Source organism: Carica papaya, chromosome 4, assembly GCF_054855325.1.
Source record: "Carica papaya isolate Zhongbai chromosome 4, ASM5485532v1, whole genome shotgun sequence".
NCBI lineage: Eukaryota > Viridiplantae > Streptophyta > Magnoliopsida > Brassicales > Caricaceae > Carica > Carica papaya.
In genome coordinates this window covers 17,712,250-17,721,620 of record NC_142312.1, presented here as the reverse complement: position 1 = coordinate 17,721,620, position 9,371 = coordinate 17,712,250, and the positions used below count along the sequence as shown (strand labels likewise).

Genomic DNA, 9,371 nt, shown 5'->3' with positions numbered 1-9,371 from the left:
ATTTTTATTTTATTTTTGTTTATTATTTTTTTAGCATATTACACCCTTTTTTTCTGTTTTTAGTTGGTATATGAGTTAATCAAATAACACAGAACTACTTCCTATAAATCCAAATATCAAAAAACGACTTGTAGACAATTGAATCGGAAGAGAAGAGAATGCTTAGCAGCATAAAGAAAAAAAAGGAGTGGAGATGGCTGAACACAAAAAAATTGGACGAACAGGGGATATTTTGAATGAGAATAATGAGAGAGCACTTAGGGATTTTTCTACTCCTTCACTTGTAGAAGCTTCATTTAACCTCATTCGACTGAGTATCAATGCTAACAACTTTGAGATCAAACCCACCATCATTCAAATTATCCAAACCTCGATTCAATTTGGGAGTTTTTCAAATGATGACCCTAATGCACACCTCTCTAATTTTTTATAAATTTATGATACTTTTAAGTAAAATAGGTTTCTAGTGATGCAATTAGACTTAGGCTCTTTCCTTTTTCTTTAGGAGATAAAGCTAAAAGTTGGTTGCATTATCTTCCTGCAGGTATAGTTACTACATAGGAAGACCTATTTCAAAAGTTTTTTGGCTAAATTTTTCCCACTAGTTAAGATGGTAAGGATGAGACATAACATCACCAGTTTCTATCAAATGGATGGAGAGACATTATATGAGGCATGGGAGTGATTCAAGTATTTAATTAGAAGATGTCCTCATCATAGGTTGCCTAAGTGATTGTTGGTCCAAACCTTCTACAACAAATTGAGCTAACAAACTAAGATCACAATCGATGCAGCTGTTGGAGGTGCTTTGATGGAGAAGTCCATGGAAGATGCTTATGAATTATTAAAAGAGATGGCTATGAACAACTATCAATGGCCAATAGAAAGACATCAACCCCAGAAAAATGTTGAATTATATGAGATTGATGCTTTAATAGCTCTTAATGTAAATATTTATTCTTTATTTAAGAAAACTAATCAAAAGAGTGTTAGTGTTGTTAATTCTCATGTGCAGGATTTGTTTGAAGACCCTTTTCAAAGACATGTAGCAAAACAAGTGAGTTTTATAGCTAGGTAAGGTAGACCATCATATAATCCATACTCCAATACATACAATCCTGAGACGAGAAATCATCCAAATTTTTCATGGAAAAATAAACAGAATGTGGTCGGGCCTCCCCTAGGATTTTAGCCTTAAGAAAAGAAGCTCACTTGAAGATATGATCGTAGGCATAACTGAATGCCTTATTCTATGTTTAAAAAGTTGAGTATTAGTGACGTAAAGCCCACAACAATGTCATTGCAATTGGTGAGTAAATCAGTGTGATACTCCTTGGGAATAGTTAAGGATGTGTTGATAAATATGGAGAACTTCATATTCTCTGTCGTCTTCGTAATTCTCGACATGGAAGTTGATAGAGAAGTTCCACTCATACTTGAGAGACCCTTCCTCGCAACAAGCAAAACATTAATCGATGTGCAATATGATAAGTTAACATTACGGGTTGGAGACGAACAAGAACTTTTAACATTTTTCATGCCTCAAAATTTCATTTGGACACTGATGAATGCTTTAATACTAATGTAATTAATGAGTATGTGTCCAAAAGGCTCATTAAGCTAGAAAAAGACCTTGATGTCAAGGAAGTAGCCAAATTAAATGAAGAGGATGATCAAGAAAAGTACGAGGAAAGACAAGAAAAATTGAAGAAAATGTATGCATATTTGGAAGAGGATTTTGAAACGTTGAGATCCACCCTAGCTCCATTTAAGCCATTTGCTGCAAAGTCGAGTTTACAATTAAAAATAAAATGCTGATTAGGAGGCAACCCAATATAAATGGTATTAGATAGATAAGTATATTTTTCTTTATTTTTTCTATTTATTTTTTTATTTTATAGAATCATAGATTTTTTCCATTTATTTTAGTTTATTTATTTATTTACTTTTTATTTTTTTTCTTTCTTTCAACCTTTCTTTCTTACCTTATAATTATTTCACTAATGTTTGTGGATTCTTAATTGAGGTCCGACTAATATGCTTTTTGATGTAGATGATATCTCCTTTAAATTAGAACAGCTCTCAGGGAAAAATTCTAGTGATCACTTTTGGAGCAAACTATGCGGGTGCCATGCAAAGGGAGTATTTTGTTTCTTCTCTGTCTTCATTTTATTTTCTTGTGCAGAATGTGTTCATAGATAGTGAGGACACTGTTTGAAATAAGTTTGGGGGTATTGGATCTTTAGAGTTTAAATTGTCTTTTTCTAGTTTATCATTTCTCTTTTTTATACACTTAAGGGCTAAGTTTTTCACCATAAGTAGTTAATAAAGCATAACGGAATTGATATTTTATTTTGACTAAGATTATGGTTATTTTGAAAAGAAAATAGGATATCTTTGCAAATAATAATAGAGTAATTAGTGATTATTTCCCTTAATTTAATTAGTGTAAGGACAATTACATAGGAAGCTAATCCAGAGCATTATACTTGTGACATAGAAAATGTGAGTTTGATTTTTTACCTTTGAGCTAGTCCTAAAATAAGGTTTAGTTGAATAAGACAAATTAGATAACATGTGATGGGTGAGATGGAGCGTAACACACTCACTCGTGATAATAATAATGATAATAATAATAAAAAATAAATACTTTAAATAAAAGGTGACATGGAGTGTAAAACGCACTCACTCGTAAAAACATATTTGAGGTAAAAGTGTGAGATAGAGCATAAAATGCACTCACATGGAAAAAAATTGTGGATATATATAGAGTAAACATGTATAAGTTTACTAGCTTGGTTGAAGGAGCAAAAGAGTAAGGTTAAACAAAGCATAATTTATGAATCAATATTAAAGACACAGAGAGGGAACTTATATGTTGAAATTATGCAAATTTTGTTTGGTGGTATAAGAGCAAATAATCTATTTATATTTTACAAAATTCTTTTTAAATTTTCAACTAACTAACAATTAGAATAAAGGAATAGAATTTTGATACTATCAAGCTGAATAGATGAACGTAGTAGAAAAATTTGCTTTTAAGTGTTTCTTTTTAGTCTTTTGCTTGAGGACAAGCAAAAATTTAAGTTTGGGGATATTTGATATGCATTATTTTTATCTTAATTTTGATACTCTTATTACTTAAATTTATAATAAATTTTAAATGAATTTATGAGTCCAATTTTTTAGGTAGATTGAATTGTTGAAGAAAAGAGAAAAAAGAAGCTAAAAAGAGAAGAAGAGAAGAAGAAGAAGAAGCCAAAAGCCCATACCATAAAAGTCCAAGCCCAAATCTGAAGCAGCCACCAAAAAAAAGGTGAAGCAGAAAGAGGCATGTAGGGGGGGGGGAGGGGAAGAAGAGTTGAAGGGGAAAAGAAAGAAGCAACTGAAGGGGAAAACAAAAAAAAAGCAATTAAAAAGGAAAAGGGGGAGCTGAAAAGGAAAAAAGAAGAGTGCCAAAGAGGATCTTCTCTCTTACAATTATCTATAAAAAGGGGACAGGGGGAGTGAGACGGGAGCTAGAGAGAGAAAAGAGAACTCGAAGCTTATGGCCTACAGAGAAATTAGAGAGTAGAAGCGAAGCGACATGCTAGGGTGAGAAGCAGATTCGAAGTAGAAGTGCGATAACATAGCAGAAACTTGGAAAAGCAGAAATAAAGAGAAGCGACGAACTTGGTGGCAAACATAACAGATGAAGAGAGAGAGGAAAGTTAAGAAAAATTGGTCAAGAAATATTTATTTAATTTTCATATTAGTATATTTTTAGTAGAAATTTTTAAGAATTTTTATGACACTTGAATGCTAGTATTTGGAATTGTTGGGAATTTTTTTTTTTTAATATTACATGATTATTTTTCTCTCAATTAATATTGTTGTTTGATAATGTGCACAAATATCACTTTCATTGTTTAGATTTAGTGTATATTCGAGTCACTTGTTGTCTAACTTAAGGGATTTTGCTAATTTTTAATGAAAGTGGGAAGATAAGACTCAATATCTGAAAAATAGTGCAGTAAAACTGATTTGACACACAGAGTCATTATACATGACCAAGCCTTGGCAAGGCTTGCACCCTAGCGGCAGTAGCAGCAGATATTGATGTTTCAGTATTCCTTCATATTTAAAGAAAGTAGCACTTTTACCTGGAAGTGGGAAACCAATCAAGTAGGGGCAATTTTGGAAAGTAAAAAGAGAGGCTGAAATCATTGAGGTGTTCCCTACCTCCACAAAAGCAAACCCTAATCCACCCTTGGCCGTTAAATAGGAAGCCAAACATAAAAGAGTGATAGCCAGAAAAAAAGCCAGTAAACTTTGTCCTTTTTAATTATTCTTTCTGTAATTTCTTCAGTTGATCCCATAGATAATTTGCTAATGAATTAAGCTCAACATGAGTGGCTAAATGTTACAACTTCTAGTTAGATATTTAATTGAAGTTTTAGCTTTAGGATTATGAAATCGAATTATTTTACTATTATTCTTATTTAAATTTAGTACTTGTATATCTTTCTGTGCATACAAACATTGTTATTTGTTATCTTTTCAACAGGATCCGTTGTGCATATAGCATGATTGCATATTGCCATTCAGGATTCTTGAATTCATAATTGTTCAGGTTGTCTTGATATTAGTGGTAAATTAGTGTCACACTAAGAGGATGTATAATCTAATTTGAATGAACCATGCGGTTGAGTTTATTGGTTAGAATTAGGTTTTTCTAACTCTTAATATTGTTCGTAAAGTAAACTCTAGAAGTGTCTCTAGAATTATTTATTAGCAAGAGTTAATCAATAAGCATCTCTTGGTTAATATAAGATTAAAGAAATTTTGACTATTAGGAGCGTCTCCAATAACTAGAACTAGTTTATTGAAAGTTGGTAACAATTATCATTACATTAATGACCAATCCTACAAGTTGAAACTGATATTACTTCTTTAAGGGGAACTCACTTATAACTATTTTTCTATGTTTTTACTTCGTTTAATTACTTTTGTTTTGATTACTTTAAAATTTTTTAATTTATTTTAATTACTTTGATCCAAAATGAGAACCCCCAACTTTTACTTTTATCACTAGCCATAAGAGATATTGCTTCTCAATTCCCTATGCATTCGACCCTATTAACTGCTATTATAAATTTAAGTTGCTGTCAACATATAAATTTATTTTTGATGGATTCAACACCCATCAAATTTTGTCATTGGTGTAGGGTTTTCACGATGATTTTGGCTTTCTTCCGACTTTCCAAAATTATCTCTTTCATGATTCTTGATTTCTCGTCTCCCAGATGCAATGAGATAGTTTTTTTAAATTTGAAAGCGTGCAAGGTTTTAAATCTACTACAGCCAGAGTTTAAGCCTTCATCGAGGCTTATCCGTGTGTGACTTTGTACATCTTGCGGGTGCTTGGGCATTAGCTTTTTACCTAAGGGTTATATGCGTATTGACCCGTGTTTTCTACTGCCACAAGAATACAAGCCTTGCCCGAGGCTTGTGAATTAAGACTTGTTGCCCTTGCTAAGGTAAAGCCTTGTCTGAGACTTATACCAGAACTGATGACAACTTCTACACAAATTTGTAATTAGAAGAAATTATGCAAATTTTATTGGTGGTATAAGAGCTAATAGTCTATTTATATTTTGCAACATTCCTTTTGAATTTTCAACTAACTAACAATTACAAGAAATGAATAGAATTTCGATACTAGCAAGCTGAATAAATGAACATAGTAGAAAATTTTAATTTTAAGTGTTTTTTTTAGTCTTTTGCTTGAAGACAAGCAAAAATTTAAGTTTGGAGATATTTGATGTCTTATTTTTATCTTAATTTTGATACCCTTATTACTTAAATATATAATAAATTTTAAATGAATTTTGAGTTAAAAATTAATTTATGAGTTTAATTTTTATGTAGATTGAATTGTTGAACAAAAGAGGAAAAAGCAACTGAAAAGAGAATAAGAGAAGAAGAAGAAGAAACCAAAAGCCCATATCATAAAAGTCCAAGCCCAAATCTGAAGCAGCCCATCCCAGCAGCCACAAAAAAGAAAAAAAAGGGCGAAGCAGGAAGAGGCATGTATGCCTCTAAAGATGAAAAAAAAAGCTGAAAGGGAAAAAACAAGTAAAAAGGAAAAGGAGGAGCTAAAAAGGAAAAAAGAGGAGTACCAAAGAGGATCTTATCTCTTACAACTATCTATAAAAAAAGGACAGGGAGAGTGAGATGGGAGCTAGAGAGAGAAAGCAGAACTCAAAGCTCGTGGCTGACAGAGAAACTGGAGAGCAAAAGCAAAGTAGCGTGTTGGGTGGAGAAGCAGATTCGAAGAGCAGAAACATTGAGAAGCATAAACAAAGAGAAGTGATAGACTTTGTAGTAAGCAAAACATAGGCAGAGAGTTAGAGAGAGAGAGAGAGAGGAAAATTGAGAAAAATTGGTCAAGTAATAATTATTTAATTTTCATATTAACAAATGTTTAGCTGAAATTTTTAAGAATTTTTATGACACTTGAATGCTAGTATTTGGAATTGTTGGGAATTTATTTTTTTGAATATTACATGATTATTTTGCTCTTAATTAATATTGTTGTTTGATAGTGGGCGTAAATATCACTTTTATTGCTTATATTGAGTGTATATTTGAGTCACTTACTACCTAACTTAAGAAGATTTGTTAATTTTTTATGAAGGTTGAAAGATAGGACATAATATTCGCAAAAATAGTGCAGCAGAACTGATTTAGCACACGAAGTCGTCATACGTGACCAAGCCTTAGGCAAGGCTTGCACCCTAGTGGCAGCAGCAGCAAATATTGATGTTTTGGTATTCTTTTAGATTTAAAGAAAGTATCGTTTTTAACTGGAAGTGGGAAAATGAATCAAGCAGGGACCATTTTATAAAGCAGAAAGAGAGGCCAAAATAATCGAGGAAACCCTAATCCACCCGCGATCTTTAAATAGAAAGCCAAATAGAGAAGAGCGACGGCCAAAAAAACAGCAAGCAAACTTCGTCCTTCTCAATTATTCTTTCAATAAATTCTTCAGTTGACCCAAAAAACAATTTGCTGGTGCATTAAGCTCAGTGTGAGTGGTTAAACCTTACAATTTTCAGTTAGAGATTTAATTGAAGTTTCAGTTTTAGGATTGTGAGATCGAATTATTTTACATTTATTCTTATTTAACTTCAGTATTTGTATATCTTGTTGCACCATACAAACATTATTATTTGTTATCTGTTCAACAGGGTCCGTTGTGCATAAACATGATAGCATATTGCCATTCAAGATTTATAAACCCATAATTGTTCAGGTTGTCTTGATGCTAGTAGTAAATTAGTGTCACAATAAAAGGATATATAATCTAATTTGAATAAACCGTACAGTTCAGTTCATTAGTTAAAATTAGGTCTTTCTACCTCTTAATACTATTAGTAAACTAAACTCTAGGAACTTCTCTGGAGTTGTCTATTAGTAAGGTTTAATCAATCAGCGTCTCTTAGTTAATATAAGATTAAGGAAAGATTAGTTGTTTGGAGTGTCTCCAACAACTAGAACTGCTTTATTAAAAGTTGGTAAGAATTATTTTTGCATTGATGATCAATTTTACAAGTTGAAACTGATATTAGTTTTTTAATTGGAACTCACTTATAACTACTTTTCTACTTCTTTACTTTGTTTAATTACTTTTGTTTTGATTACTTCAAAATTTACTGATTTATTTTTAATTGTTTTGACCCAAATCGAAAACCCCCAGCTTTTACTTTTATCGTTGGCCATAAGAGATATTAGTTCTCAATTCCTTGTGAATTTGACCTTATTCACTGCTACTACAAATTTAAGTTGTTAATAGAATATGAATTTATTTTTGGTGGATTCGACACCCATCAGTGTCACTCAATCCACCATGTTTGGTTAAATTTTCTTTGTTAGAGTAATTGACGTAGCCTAAACCAAAAATATATTTGTAGTTTAATTTTTAGTTTTCTTCTCGTTTTAATTTAGCAGTAGTGAACTTAATTCAATTGTGAGAATTTATAACACCCCGCTCACCACCGTGCTAACTTTGTATCTAGAAACTCCTATTTATTTTGGTCTTAAGGCCACCTAACTCATTTAAATTTATTCTATAACTTTATATCGTAATTCGTAATTTAAATTCATAATTTTAATTTATTCAAATTTCCTTATTTTATTTTTTATTTTATTTTTATTTTATTTTATATATTTTTTAATTTAAAAAATAATTTTCAGGAGAAAATGAAAAAATGGGGCGAAATCCTACAGAAAAAGCCTCACGAGATAGGCTCGCCCGCGCAGGCGCAGCATGCTATGCGCGTGCGTGCATGCATGACAAAACGCAAGACGTGCGCACTGTGTACACATCTCATCTATGCGGGGCAGGTGGCCAGTCTGCGCGCTCGTCATGTCGTGCGCAAAAAGGCCAGTCCACGCGAGTCACATCACACGTGAACAGGTCCAGGTTCCGCACCCTGTGCGCGCACCGTCTGCTCAATAAGCTTGCGTGGATAGGCCTGCACGCAGAGCCCTATGTGCTGTAGGCTCTACGCACACACAAGCTAGCTCCTACACACGGCCTACTTGGTGAGGTGCACTGCTACCTTGAGCAGTGTGCTACTGCCCCCTTGGGTGTCATGTGCTGCCTTGGGCAGTGTGCGGCCTTGGGTGGAGAGACACTATTGGTGGAGGAATTCTTCCTTCGTTTTTTGTGCTGGCATCACGTCACATCAAATCACCCCTCTTCCACTAACACTCTCTCTCCTCATTAGATTTCGCCACTTAGCACAAATCCAACGATTCCCATTTTCTATAAATATAGACCCCTTTCTTCCATTTTTTCTCATCACTTCCATTTCATTCTTCCATCTTTCAAGAGCTTAGAGAGAGAGGGAGTCATCTAAAGAGAGAATGAGAGGAGAAGAAGAATAAAGGTGTAGGAAAACTTCGAGATTTCGATAAGAAATTTAGTATTTCCATAAACATGTTAAAGAGCATTGCTAGAAAATTAACTTAAGAAGTTTGTGTTTTATGTTTTGTGTTTTGCATGTTTTATGTTTAATAAGTGATTAGTTCTTTGTTTCAAGCATTATATGTGATTTTATAGATACTTGATGATTTGCACGTAAATTAAATAATATGAATTTGGTGTTAGTTTTTTGAAATATTTATATAAAAAAAGAGAAAAAGAAAGAAAGAGAAGAAGAATGAGCCTGAATGGTCCAAAAAATATATAAATCTGTATTGACATGCATAATAATGCATCAAGTGTCTCGTTAAGCATTTTATCTCCGATGAGTATATGTTTTTCCCTCCCCGATCTAGTGTGGAAAGATGTAAGAGGACCGCCTGTAGATGATGGTGTACCC

General features: G+C 32.9%; 1 non-coding gene across 1 annotated transcript; it reads right to left on the bottom strand.

Moving 5' to 3' along the window:
- Positions 1-616: 616 nt before the first annotated feature.
- On the bottom strand, positions 617-723 carry LOC148266344 (small nucleolar RNA R71). Its single transcript, XR_015818791.1, has one exon. It is a non-coding gene; the product is annotated as a small nucleolar RNA R71 (small nucleolar RNA).
- Positions 724-9,371: the final 8,648 nt, after the last annotated feature.